This window comes from Channa argus, chromosome 4 (assembly GCF_033026475.1).
Source record: "Channa argus isolate prfri chromosome 4, Channa argus male v1.0, whole genome shotgun sequence".
NCBI lineage: Eukaryota > Metazoa > Chordata > Actinopteri > Anabantiformes > Channidae > Channa > Channa argus.
The window spans coordinates 29441924-29454233 of record NC_090200.1 but is presented as its reverse complement, the minus strand read 5'-3'; the positions used below and the strand labels follow the sequence as shown (position 1 = coordinate 29454233).

General features: G+C 43.1%; 10 non-coding genes across 10 annotated transcripts; all 10 read right to left on the bottom strand.

Moving 5' to 3' along the window:
* Positions 1-963: 963 nt before the first annotated feature.
* On the bottom strand, positions 964-1035 carry trnap-agg (transfer RNA proline (anticodon AGG)). Its single transcript has one exon. It is a non-coding gene; the product is annotated as a tRNA-Pro (tRNA).
* Positions 1036-3201: 2166 nt separating this feature from the next.
* trnap-cgg (transfer RNA proline (anticodon CGG)) lies at positions 3202-3273 on the bottom strand. The gene has a single exon. It is a non-coding gene; the product is annotated as a tRNA-Pro (tRNA).
* Positions 3274-4572: 1299 nt separating this feature from the next.
* On the bottom strand, positions 4573-4644 carry trnap-agg (transfer RNA proline (anticodon AGG)). The gene has a single exon. It is a non-coding gene; the product is annotated as a tRNA-Pro (tRNA).
* Positions 4645-5833: 1189 nt separating this feature from the next.
* On the bottom strand, positions 5834-5906 carry trnap-ugg (transfer RNA proline (anticodon UGG)). The gene has a single exon. It is a non-coding gene; the product is annotated as a tRNA-Pro (tRNA).
* A 523-nt stretch (positions 5907-6429) lies between these two features.
* On the bottom strand, positions 6430-6501 carry trnap-cgg (transfer RNA proline (anticodon CGG)). The gene has a single exon. It is a non-coding gene; the product is annotated as a tRNA-Pro (tRNA).
* Positions 6502-7631: 1130 nt separating this feature from the next.
* Positions 7632-7703, bottom strand: trnap-agg (transfer RNA proline (anticodon AGG)). Its single transcript has one exon. It is a non-coding gene; the product is annotated as a tRNA-Pro (tRNA).
* Positions 7704-8209: 506 nt separating this feature from the next.
* trnap-agg (transfer RNA proline (anticodon AGG)) lies at positions 8210-8281 on the bottom strand. The gene has a single exon. It is a non-coding gene; the product is annotated as a tRNA-Pro (tRNA).
* Positions 8282-9411: 1130 nt separating this feature from the next.
* trnap-agg (transfer RNA proline (anticodon AGG)) lies at positions 9412-9483 on the bottom strand. Its single transcript has one exon. It is a non-coding gene; the product is annotated as a tRNA-Pro (tRNA).
* A 506-nt stretch (positions 9484-9989) lies between these two features.
* trnap-agg (transfer RNA proline (anticodon AGG)) lies at positions 9990-10061 on the bottom strand. Its single transcript has one exon. It is a non-coding gene; the product is annotated as a tRNA-Pro (tRNA).
* Positions 10062-11191: 1130 nt separating this feature from the next.
* On the bottom strand, positions 11192-11263 carry trnap-agg (transfer RNA proline (anticodon AGG)). The gene has a single exon. It is a non-coding gene; the product is annotated as a tRNA-Pro (tRNA).
* Positions 11264-12310: the final 1047 nt, after the last annotated feature.

Genomic DNA, 12310 nt, shown 5'->3' with positions numbered 1-12310 from the left:
AACATGAGCTGTCCCTCTGATGTACTCATGCCTGATCCTATCCATCCTCGTCACACCCAATGAGAACCTCAACATCTTAAGCTATGCTACCTCCAGCTCTGCCTCCTGTCTTTTCTACAGTGCCACTGTCTCTAAGCCGAAAAACATCGCTGGTCTCACCACTGTCTTGAACACCTTTGCTTTCATTCTCGCTGATACTCTTTTATCGCAAAACACACCTGGCACCTGGTCAAGAGCTGACTGTATCATATTTTGCCTTCACTAGCCTTGGTCTAGGGGTATGTTTCTCGCTTTCGGTGCGAGAGGTCCAGGGATCAAATCCCGGACGAGCCCTTGACTGCGACATCTATTCCACAGACCCTTTTTAGGAAGACTTTCACCTACGAAAGTCGACAAGTATAAAAACAGCCTTACTATACCAAGCTTTATGAGGAATTGTGGGTTCTACATTCAGTCCTACGTTCTTAGCTTTCCTTTTCTCTCTCTGCCTACAAACAAACCTTCCTCCTCTCCTTCTTCGACCAACAGTAGGCTTGCATTCTGAGACTGAAGTGGCCTATTGGGATGATATGGTACCATGAGGTCTTTTAGATATGATGGAGCTTGACCCTTTAGAGCTTTATATGTAAGAAGCAGGGTTTTACATTCTGTTTGAGATTTGTTGAGAAGCCAATGGAAAGAAGCTAGTGAAGGCAAAATATGATACAGTCCGCACTTTTGCTGCAAATAGTTTGCTTCATTGAAAGTGACACCTTCTCGCTAAATGTTTGCACCTCAGTGTATTCTACAATGGCATTTTAGTATACTGCATTGACCTTACTTACTTACTCTGTCAAATTTTGTGGTGCTCAAAACCACAATTCCTCATAAAGCTTGCTATGGTAAGGCTGTTTTCATACTTGTCGACTTTCATAGGTGAAAGTTTTCCTGAGAACAGATCTGTGGAATAGATGTCGCAGTCAAGGGCTCGTCCGGGATTTGAACCCAGGACCTCTCGCACCCTAAGCTAGAATCATACCCCTAGACCAACGAGCCACATAAAGACAAGCGAATTGCAGAGTTTGTAAACTAATATCCCATTTGTAGACAGAATTTACTCACCTTTAGATTGGCCAATTTGTGTATTGGCAACCTCACTACATTGAAAGTGTTACCATCTCTTTTCTTGTATGCATCTCAATGAACTTGAGGAGAGCATTTGAACTCTCTTTTGAGAGAGTATGTCCAAAAAGCTCCTCTTTGGTCTTCCTCTAGACCTCTTGCCTGGCAGCTCCAACCTCAGCATCCTTCTACCGACATATTGACAGTCTCTCCTCTGAACATGTCCAAACCAACTCAATCTGGCCTCTCTGACTTTATCTCCAAAACATCTAACATGAGCTGTCCCTCTGATGTACTCATGCCTGATCCTATCCATCCTCGTCACTCCCAATGAGAACCTCAACATCTTAAGCTATGCTACCTCCAGCTCTGCCTCCTGTCTTTTCTACAGTGCCACTGTCTCTAAGCCGAAAAACATCGCTGGTCTCACCACTGTCTTGAACACCTTTGCTTTCATTCTCGCTGATACTCTTTTTTCGCAAAACACACCTGACCCTTTTCTCCACCGTTCCAACCTGCTTGCACTCACCTCACTACATTGAAAGTGTTACCATCTCTTTTCTTGTATGCATCTCAATGAACTTGAGGAGAGCATTTGAACTCTCTTTTGAGAGAGTATATCTAAAAATCTCCTTTTTGGTCTTCCTCTAGACCTCTTGCCTGGCAGCTCCAACCTCAGCATCTTTTATCCGATATACTGTTTTCACCATCTCTCCTCTGAATAAGTCCAAACCACTTCAATCTAGCCTCTCTGACTTTATCTCCAAAACATCTAACATGAGCTGTCCCTCTGATGTACTCATGCCTGATCCTATCCATCCTCGTCACTCCCAATGAGAACCTCAACATCTTAAGCTCTGCTACCTCCAGCTCTGCCTCCTGTCTTTTCGACAGAAGCCAATGGCAAGAAGCTAGTGAAGGCAAAATATGATACAGTCAGCACTTTTGCTGCAAATAGTTTGCTTCATTGAAATTGACACCTTCTCGCTAATTTTTTGCACCTCAGTGTATTCTACAATGGCATTTTAGTATACTGCATTGACCTTTAAAAGTCATAGGTATCACATCGGCAAAACATCCATGCTTGGAATGGAAAACATGCAATTACTCTGTCAAATTTCGTGGTGCTCAAACCCACAATTCCTCATAAAGCTTGGTATAGTAAGGCTGTTTTTATACTTGTCGACTTTCGTAGGTGAAAGTCTTCCTAAAAACGGTGTATGGAATAAATGTCGCAGTCAAGGGCTCGTCCGGGATTTGATCCCTGGACCTCTCGCAACCAAAGCGAGAATCATACCCCTAGACCAACGAGCCTCGCGTCCAGTCGGCTTGTAATGAGTTCAGCCATACTATCCAAATGAAGAACAAGAACTTCAGTCAATCTCAAACTGAGAAATTCATGTTGTGTAAATTTCCGACAAAAACATTAATGTGAGGACATACTCCATTGACAGAGAAAGGTTGTGGTTTCCAGATCAGCAAAACACGAGTGAGTGGAATCTTGTCTCGTTCTAGTAACAACTTTCACAGCAACACTTGCATCTGGTCTTGTGGTTACACGTGGAAAGCGTTACATCTTCTTTTCTCATAGACATTGAATTTAGCATTCAGAGAAAGGTTGTGGTTTCCAGATGAGCAAAACACGAGTGAGTGGAATCTTGTCTCGTCTAGTAACAACTTTCACAGCAAAACTTGCATTTGGTCTTGTGGTTAAACATGGAAAGCGTTACATCCTCTCTTCTCATAGACATTGAATTTAGCATTCAGGGCTCGTCCGGAGACCTCTAACACCCTAAGCGACAATCATTCCCCTAGACCAAGGCTAGTGAAGGCAAAATATGATACAGTCAGCTCTTGACTTTTGAAAGTCGGGTTTTCCAAATCGGCAAAACATCAATACTTGGCATCTTGTGTCGTGTACTAACTAAAGTTTCCTGTGTTTGCACAAGGAAAAAATGCAATTACTCTGTCAAAGTTTGTGGTGTTCAAACCCACAATTCCTCATAAAGCTTGCTATGGTAAGGCTGTTTTCATACTTATCGACTTTCATAGGTGAAAGTTTTCCTAAGAATAGATGTGTGGAATAGATGTCGCAGTCAAGGGCTCGTCCGGGATTTGAACCCGGGACCTCTCGCACCCGAAGCGAGAATCATACCCCTAGACCAACGAGCCACATAAAAGACAAGCGAATTGCAGTGTTTGTAAACTAATATCCCATTTGTAGACAGAATTTACTCACCTTTAGATTGGCCAATTTGTGTATTGGCAACCTCACTACATTGAAAGTGTTACCATCTCTTTTCTTGTATGCATCTCAATGAACTTCTGGAGAGCATTTGAACTCTCTTTTGAGAGAGTATGTCCAAAAAGCTCCTCTTTGTTCTTCCTCTAGACCTCCTGCCTGGCAGCTCCAACCTCAGCATCCTTCTACCGATATATTCACAGTTTCTCCTCTGAACATGTCCAAACCACCTCAATCTGGCCTCTCTGACTTTATCTCCAAAACATCTAACATGAGCTGTCCCTCTGATGTACTCATGCCTGATCCCATCCATCCTCGTCACTCCCAATGAGAACCTCAACATCTTAAGCTCTGCTACCTCCAGCTCTGCCTCCTGTCTTTTCTACAGTGCCACTGTCTCTAAGCCGAAAAACATCGCTGGTCTCACCACCTTCTTGAACACCTTTGCTTTCATTCTCGCTGATAATCTTTTATCGCAAAACACACCTGACCCTTTTCTCCACCGTTCCAACCTGCTTGCACTCACCTCACTACATTGAAAGTGTTACCATCTCTTTTTTTGTATGCATCTCAATGAACTTGAGGAGAGCATTTGAACTCTCTTTTGAGAGAGTATATCTAAAAATCTCCTTTTTGGTCTTCCTCTAGACCTCTTGCCTGGCAGCTCCAACCTCAGCATCTTTTATCCGATATACTGTTTTCACCATCTCTCCTCTGAATAAGTCCAAACCACTTCAATCTAGCCTCTCTGACTTTATCTCCAAAACATCTAACATGAGCTGTCCCTCTGATGTACTCATGCCTGATCCTATCCATCCTCGTCACTCCCAATGAGAACCTCAACATCTTAAGCTCTGCTACCTCCAGCTCTGCCTCCTGTCTTTTCGACAGAAGCCAATGGCAAGAAGCTAGTGAAGGCAAAATATGATACAGTCAGCACTTTTGCTGCAAATAGTTTGCTTCATTGAAATTGACACCTTCTCGCTAAATTTTTGCACCTCAGTGTATTCTACAATGGCATTTTAGTATACTGCATTGACCTTTAAAAGTCATAGGTATCACATCCATGCTTGGAATGGAAAACATGCAATTACTCTGTCAAATTTCGTGGTGCTCAAACCCACAATTCCTCATAAAGCTTGCTATGGTAAGGCTGTTTTCATACTTGTCAACTTTCATAGGTGAAAGTTTTCCTGAGAACAGATCTGTGGAATAGATGTCGCAGTCAAGGGCTCGTCCAGGACTTGAACCTGAGACCTCTCGCACCCTAAGCGAGAATCATACCCCTAGACCAACGAGCCACATAAAGACAAGCGAATTGCAGAGTTTGTAAACTAATATCCCATTTGAAGACAGAATTTACTCACCTTTAGATTGGCCAATTTGTGCTACCTCAAGCTCTGCCTCCTGTCTTTTCTACAGTGCCACTGTCTCTAAGCCGAAAAACATTGCTGGTCTCACTACTGTCTTGAACACCTTTGCTTTCATTCTCGCTGATACTCTTTTATCGCAAAACACACCTGACACTTTTCACACTTCAATCATACCCCTAGACCAACGAGCCATATAAAGACAAGCGAATTGCAGAGTTTGTAAACTAATATCCCATTTGTAGACAGAATTTACTCACCTTTAGATTGGCCAATTTGTGTATTGGCAACCTCACTACATTGAAAGTGTTACCTTCTCTTTTCTTGTATGCATCTCAACGAGCTTGAGGAGAGCATTTGAACTCTCTTTTGAGAGAGTATGTCCAAAAAGCTCCTCTTTGTTCTTCCTCTAGACCTTTTGCCTGGCAGCTCCAACCTCAGCATTCTTCTACCGACATATTGACAGTCTCTCCTCTGAACATGTCCAAACCACCTCAATCTGGCCTCTCTGACTTTATCTCCAAAACATCTAACATGAGCTGTCCCTCTGATGTACTCATGCCTGATCCCATCCATCCTCGTCACTCCCAATGAGAACCTCAACATCTTAAGCTCTGCTACCTCCAGCTCTGCCTCCTGTCTTTTCTACAGTGCCACTGTCTCTAAGCCGAAAAACATCGCTGGTCTCACCACCGTCTTGAACACCTTTGCTTTCATTCTCGCTGATAATCTGTTATCGCAAAACACACCTGACCCTTTTCTCCACCTGTTCCAACCTACTTGCACTCGCCTCTTCACGTCACGTCTACTGTCAGTCAGCAGTTTTTCTGCAAATAGTTTGCTTCATTGAAAGTGACACCTTCTCGCTAAATGTTTGCACCTCAGTGTATTCTACAATGGCATTTTAGTATACTGCATTGACCTTTAAAAGTCATAGGTATCAGATCGGCAACACATCCATGCTTGGAATGGAAAACATGCAATTACTCTGTCAAATTTCGTGGTACTCAAACCCACAATTCCTCATAAAGCTTGGTATAGTAAGGCTGTTTTTATACTTGTCGACTTTCGTAGGTGAAAGTCTTCCTAAAAAGGGTCTGTGGAATAGATGTCGCAGTCAAGCGCTCGTACGGGATTTGAACCCGGGACCTCTCGCACCCAAAGCGAGAATCATACCCCTAGACCAACGAGCCTCGTGTCCGGTGGTTTTGTATTGAGTTCAGCCGGTTCAGCAAAACACGAGTGAGTGGAATCTTGTCTCGTCTAGTAACAACTTTCACAGCAAAACTTGCATCTGGTCTTGTGGTTACACATGGAAAGCGTTACATCCTCTCTTCTCATAGACATTGAATTTAGCATTCAGGGCTCGTCCGGAGACCTCTCACACCCTAAGCAAAAATCATTCCCCTAGACCAAGGCTAGTGAAGGCAAAATATGATACAGTCAGCTCTTGACTTTTGAAAGTCGGGTTTTCCAAATCGGCAAAACATCAATAACATCATTAATAACATCATTACTTGGCATCTTGTGTCGTGTACTAACTAAAGTTTCCTGTGTTTGCACAAGGAAAAAATGTAATTACTCTGACAAAGTTTGTGGTGCTCAAACCCACAATTCCTCATAAAGCTTGCTATGGTAAGGCTGTTTTCATACTTGTCGACTTTCATAGATGAAAGATTTCCTGAAAAGGGTCTGTGGAATAGATGTCGCAGTCAAGGGCTCGTCCGGGATTTGAACCCGGGACCTCTCGCACCCGAAGTGAGAATCATACCCCTAGACCAACGAGCCATATAAAGACAAGCGAATTGCAGAGTTTGTAAACTAATATCCCATTTGTAGACAGAATTTACTCACCTTTAGATTGGCCAATTTGTGTATTGGCAACCTCACTACATTGAAAGTGTTACCTTCTCTTTTCTTGTATGCATCTCAACGAGCTTGAGGAGAGCATTTGAACTCTCTTTTGAGAGAGTATGTCCAAAAAGCTCCTCTTTGTTCTTCCTCTAGACCTTTTGCCTGGCAGCTCCAACCTCAGCATTCTTCTACCGACATATTGACAGTCTCTCCTCTGAACATGTCCAAACCACCTCAATCTGGCCTCTCTGACTTTATCTCCAAAACATCTAACATGAGCTGTCCCTCTGATGTACTCATGCCTGATCCTATCCATCCTCGTCACTCCCAATGAGAACCTCAACATCTTAAGCTATGCTACCTCCAGCTCTGCCTCCTGTCTTTTCTACAGTGCCACTGTCTCTAAGCCGAAAAACATCGCTGGTCTCACCACTGTCTTGAACACCTTTGCTTTCATTCTCGCTGATACTCTTTTATCGCAAAATATACCTGACACTTTTCTCCACCCGTTCCAACCTGCTTGCACTCGCCTCTTCACGTCACGTCTACTGTCAGTCCTACGTTCTTAGCTTTCCTCTTCTCTCTCTGTCTACAAACAAACCTTCCTCCTCTCATTCTTCGACCAACAGTAGGCTTGCATTCTGAGACTGAAGTGGCCTATTGGGATGATATGGTACCATGAGGTCTTTTAGATATGATGGAGCTTGACCCTTTAGAGCTTTATATGTAAGAAGGAGGGTTTTACATTCTGTTCTAGATTTGTTGAGAAGCCAATGGAAAGAAGCTAGTGAAGGCAATATATGATACAGTCCGCACTTTTGCTGCAAATAGTTTGCTTCATTGAAAGTGACACCTTCTCGCTAAATGTTTGCACCTCAGTGTATTCTACAATGGCATTTTAGTATACTGCATTGACCTTACTTACTTACTCTGTCAAATTTTGTGGTGCTCAAACCCACAATTCCTCATAAAGCTTGCTATGGTAAGGCTGTTTTCATACTTGTCGACTTTCATAGGTGAAAGTTTTCCTGAGAACAGATCTGTGGAATAGATGTCGCAGTCAAGGGCTCGTTCGGGATTTGAACCCGGGACCTCTCGCACCCTAAGCGAGAATCATACCCCTAGACCAACGAGCCTTTCCTCTTCCTTTACTTTCCTCTTCTCTCTCTGTCTACAAACAAACCTTCCTCCTCTCCTTCTTCGACCAACAGTATGCTTGCATTCTGAGACTGAAGTGGCCTATTGGGATGATATGGTACCATGAGGTCTTTTAGATATGATGGAGCTTGACCCTTTAGAGCTTTATATGTAAGAAGCAGGGTTTTACATTCTGTTCTAGATTTGTTGAGAAGCCAATGGAAAGAAGCTAGTGAAGGCAAAATATGATACAGTCCGCACTTTTGCTGCAAATAGTTTGCTTCATTGAAAGTGACACCTTCTCGCTAAATGTTTGCACCTCAGTGTATTCTACAATGGCATTTTAGTTTACTGCATTGACCTTACTTACTTAGTCAAATTTTGTGGTGCTCAAACCCACAATTCCTCATAAAGCTTGCTATGGTAAGGCTGTTTTCATACTTGTCGACTTTCATAGGTGGAAGTTTTCCTGAGAACAGATCTGTGAAATAGATGTCGCAGTCAAGGGCTCGTCCGGGATTTGAACCCTGGACCTCTCGCACCCTAAGCGAGAATCATACCCCTAGACCAACGAGCCACATAAAGACAAGCGAATTGCAGAGTTTGTAAACTAATATCCCATTTGTAGACAGAATTTACTCACCTTTAGATTGGCCAATTTGTGTATTGGCAACCTCACTACATTGAAAGTGTTACCATCTCTTTTCTTGTATGCATCTCAATGAACTTGAGGAGAGCATTTGAACTCTCTTTTGAGAGAGTATGTCCAAAAAGCTCCTCTTTGTTCTTCCTCTAGACCTCTTGCCTGGCAGCTCCAACCTCAGCATCCTTCTACCGACATATTGACAGTCTCTCCTCTGAACATGTCCAAACCACCTCAATCTGGCCTCTCTGACTTTATCTCCAAAACATCTAACATGAGCTGTCCCTCTGATGTACTCATGCCTGATCCTATCCATCCTCGTCACTCCCAATGAGAACCTCAACATCTTAAGCTATGCTACCTCCAGCTCTGCCTCCTGTCTTTTCTACAGTGCCACTGTCTCTAAGCCGAAAAACATCGCTGGTCTCACCACTGTCTTGAACACCTTTGCTTTCATTCTCGCTGATACTCTTTTATCGCAAAATATACCTGACACTTTTCTCCACCCGTTCCAACCTGCTTGCACTCGCCTCTTCACGTCACGTCTACTGTCAGTCCTACGTTCTTAGCTTTCCTCTTCTCTCTCTGTCTACAAACAAACCTTCCTCCTCTCATTCTTCGACCAACAGTAGGCTTGCATTCTGAGACTGAAGTGGCCTATTGGGATGATATGGTACCATGAGGTCTTTTAGATATGATGGAGCTTGACCCTTTAGAGCTTTATATGTAAGAAGGAGGGTTTTACATTCTGTTCTAGATTTGTTGAGAAGCCAATGGAAAGAAGCTAGTGAAGGCAATATATGATACAGTCCGCACTTTTGCTGCAAATAGTTTGCTTCATTGAAAGTGACACCTTCTCGCTAAATGTTTGCACCTCAGTGTATTCTACAATGGCATTTTAGTATACTGCATTGACCTTACTTACTTACTCTGTCAAATTTTGTGGTGCTCAAACCCACAATTCCTCATAAAGCTTGCTATGGTAAGGCTGTTTTCATACTTGTCGACTTTCATAGGTGAAAGTTTTCCTGAGAACAGATCTGTGGAATAGATGTCGCAGTCAAGGGCTCGTTCGGGATTTGAACCCGGGACCTCTCGCACCCTAAGCGAGAATCATACCCCTAGACCAACGAGCCTTTCCTCTTCCTTTACTTTCCTCTTCTCTCTCTGTCTACAAACAAACCTTCCTCCTCTCCTTCTTCGACCAACAGTATGCTTGCATTCTGAGACTGAAGTGGCCTATTGGGATGATATGGTACCATGAGGTCTTTTAGATATGATGGAGCTTGACCCTTTAGAGCTTTATATGTAAGAAGCAGGGTTTTACATTCTGTTCTAGATTTGTTGAGAAGCCAATGGAAAGAAGCTAGTGAAGGCAAAATATGATACAGTCCGCACTTTTGCTGCAAATAGTTTGCTTCATTGAAAGTGACACCTTCTCGCTAAATGTTTGCACCTCAGTGTATTCTACAATGGCATTTTAGTTTACTGCATTGACCTTACTTACTTAGTCAAATTTTGTGGTGCTCAAACCCACAATTCCTCATAAAGCTTGCTATGGTAAGGCTGTTTTCATACTTGTCGACTTTCATAGGTGAAAGTTTTCCTGAGAACAGATCTGTGAAATAGATGTCGCAGTCAAGGGCTCGTCCGGGATTTGAACCCTGGACCTCTCGCACCCTAAGCGAGAATCATACCCCTAGACCAACGAGCCACATAAAGACAAGCGAATTGCAGAGTTTGTAAACTAATATCCCATTTGTAGACAGAATTTACTCACCTTTAGATTGGCCAATTTGTGTATTGGCAACCTCACTACATTGAAAGTGTTACCATCTCTTTTCTTGTATGCATCTCAATGAACTTGAGGAGAGCATTTGAACTCTCTTTTGAGAGAGTATGTCCAAAAAGCTCCTCTTTGTTCTTCCTCTAGACCTCTTGCCTGGCAGCTCCAACCTCAGCATCCTTCTACCGACATATTGACAGTCTCTCCTCTGAACATGTCCAAACCACCTCAATCTGGCCTCTCTGACTTTATCTCCAAAACATCTAACATGAGCTGTCCCTCTGATGTACTCATGCCTGATCCTATCCATCCTCGTCACTCCCAATGAGAACCTCAACATCTTAAGCTATGCTACCTCCAGCTCTGCCTCCTGTCTTTTCTACAGTGCCACTGTCTCTAAGCCGAAAAACATCGCTGGTCTCACCACTGTCTTGAACACCTTTGCTTTCATTCTCGCTGATACTCTTTTATCGCAAAATATACCTGACACTTTTCTCCACCCGTTCCAACCTGCTTGCACTCGCCTCTTCACGTCACGTCTACTGTCAGTCCTACGTTCTTAGCTTTCCTCTTCTCTCTCTGTCTACAAACAAACCTTCCTCCTCTCATTCTTCGACCAACAGTAGGCTTGCATTCTGAGACTGAAGTGGCCTATTGGGATGATATGGTACCATGAGGTCTTTTAGATATGATGGAGCTTGACCCTTTAGAGCTTTATATGTAAGAAGCAGGGTTTTACATTCTGTTCTAGATTTGTTGAGAAGCCAATGGAAAGAAGCTAGTGAAGGCAATATATGATACAGTCCGCACTTTTGCTGCAAATAGTTTGCTTCATTGAAAGTGACACCTTCTCGCTAAATGTTTGCACCTCAGTGTATTCTACAATGGCATTTTAGTATACTGCATTGACCTTACTTACTTACTCTGTCAAATTTTGTGGTGCTCAAACCCACAATTCCTCATAAAGCATGCTATGGTAAGGCTGTTTTCATACTTGTCGACTTTCATAGGTGAAAGTTTTCCTGAGAACAGATCTGTGGAATAGATGTCGCAGTCAAGGGCTCGTCCGGGATTTGAACCCGGGACCTCTCGCACCCTAAGCGAGAATCATACCCCTAGACCAACGAGCCACATAAAGACAAGCGAATTGCAGAGTTTGTAAACTAATATCCCATTTGTAGACAGAATTTACTCACCTTTAGATTGGCCAATTTGTGTATTGGCAACCTCACTACATTGAAAGTGTTACCATCTCTTTTCTTGTATGCATCTCAATGAACTTGAGGAGAGCATTTGAACTCTCTTTTGAGAGAGTATGTCCAAAAAGCTCCTCTTTGTTCTTCCTCTAGACCTCTTGCCTGGCAGCTCCAACCTCAGCATCCTTCTACCGACATATTGACAGTCTCTCCTCTGAACATGTCCAAACCACCTCAATCTGGCCTCTCTGACTTTATCTCCAAAACATCTAACATGAGCTGTCCCTCTGATGTACTCATGCCTGATCCTATCCATCCTCGTCACTCCCAATGAGAACCTCAACATCTTAAGCTCTGCTACCTCCAGCTCTGCCTCCTGTCTTTTCTACAGTGCCACTGTCTCTAAGCCGAAAAACATCGCTGGTCTCACCACTGTCTTAAACACCTTTGCTTTCATTCTCGCTGATACTCTTTTATCGCAAAATATACCTGACACTTTTCTCCACCCGTTCCAACCTGCTTGCACTCGCCTCTTCACGTCACGTCTACTGTCAGTCCTACGTTCTTAGCTTTCCTCTTCTCTCTCTGTCTACAAACAAACCTTCCTCCTCTCATTCTTCGACCAACAGTAGGCTTGCATTCTGAGACTGAAGTGGCCTATTGGGATGATATGGTACCATGAGGTCTTTTAGATATGATGGAGCTTGACCCTTTAGAGCTTTATATGTAAGAAGCAGGGTTTTACATTCTGTTCTAGATTTGTTGAGAAGCCAATGGAAAGAAGCTAGTGAAGGCAATATATGATACAGTCCGCACTTTTGCTGCAAATAGTTTGCTTCATTGAAAGTGACACCTTCTCGCTAAATGTTTGTACCTCAGTGTATTCTACAATGGCATTTTAGTATACTGCATTGACCTTACTTACTTACTCTGTCAAATTTTGTGGTGCTCAAACCCACAATTCCTCATAAAGCTTGCTAT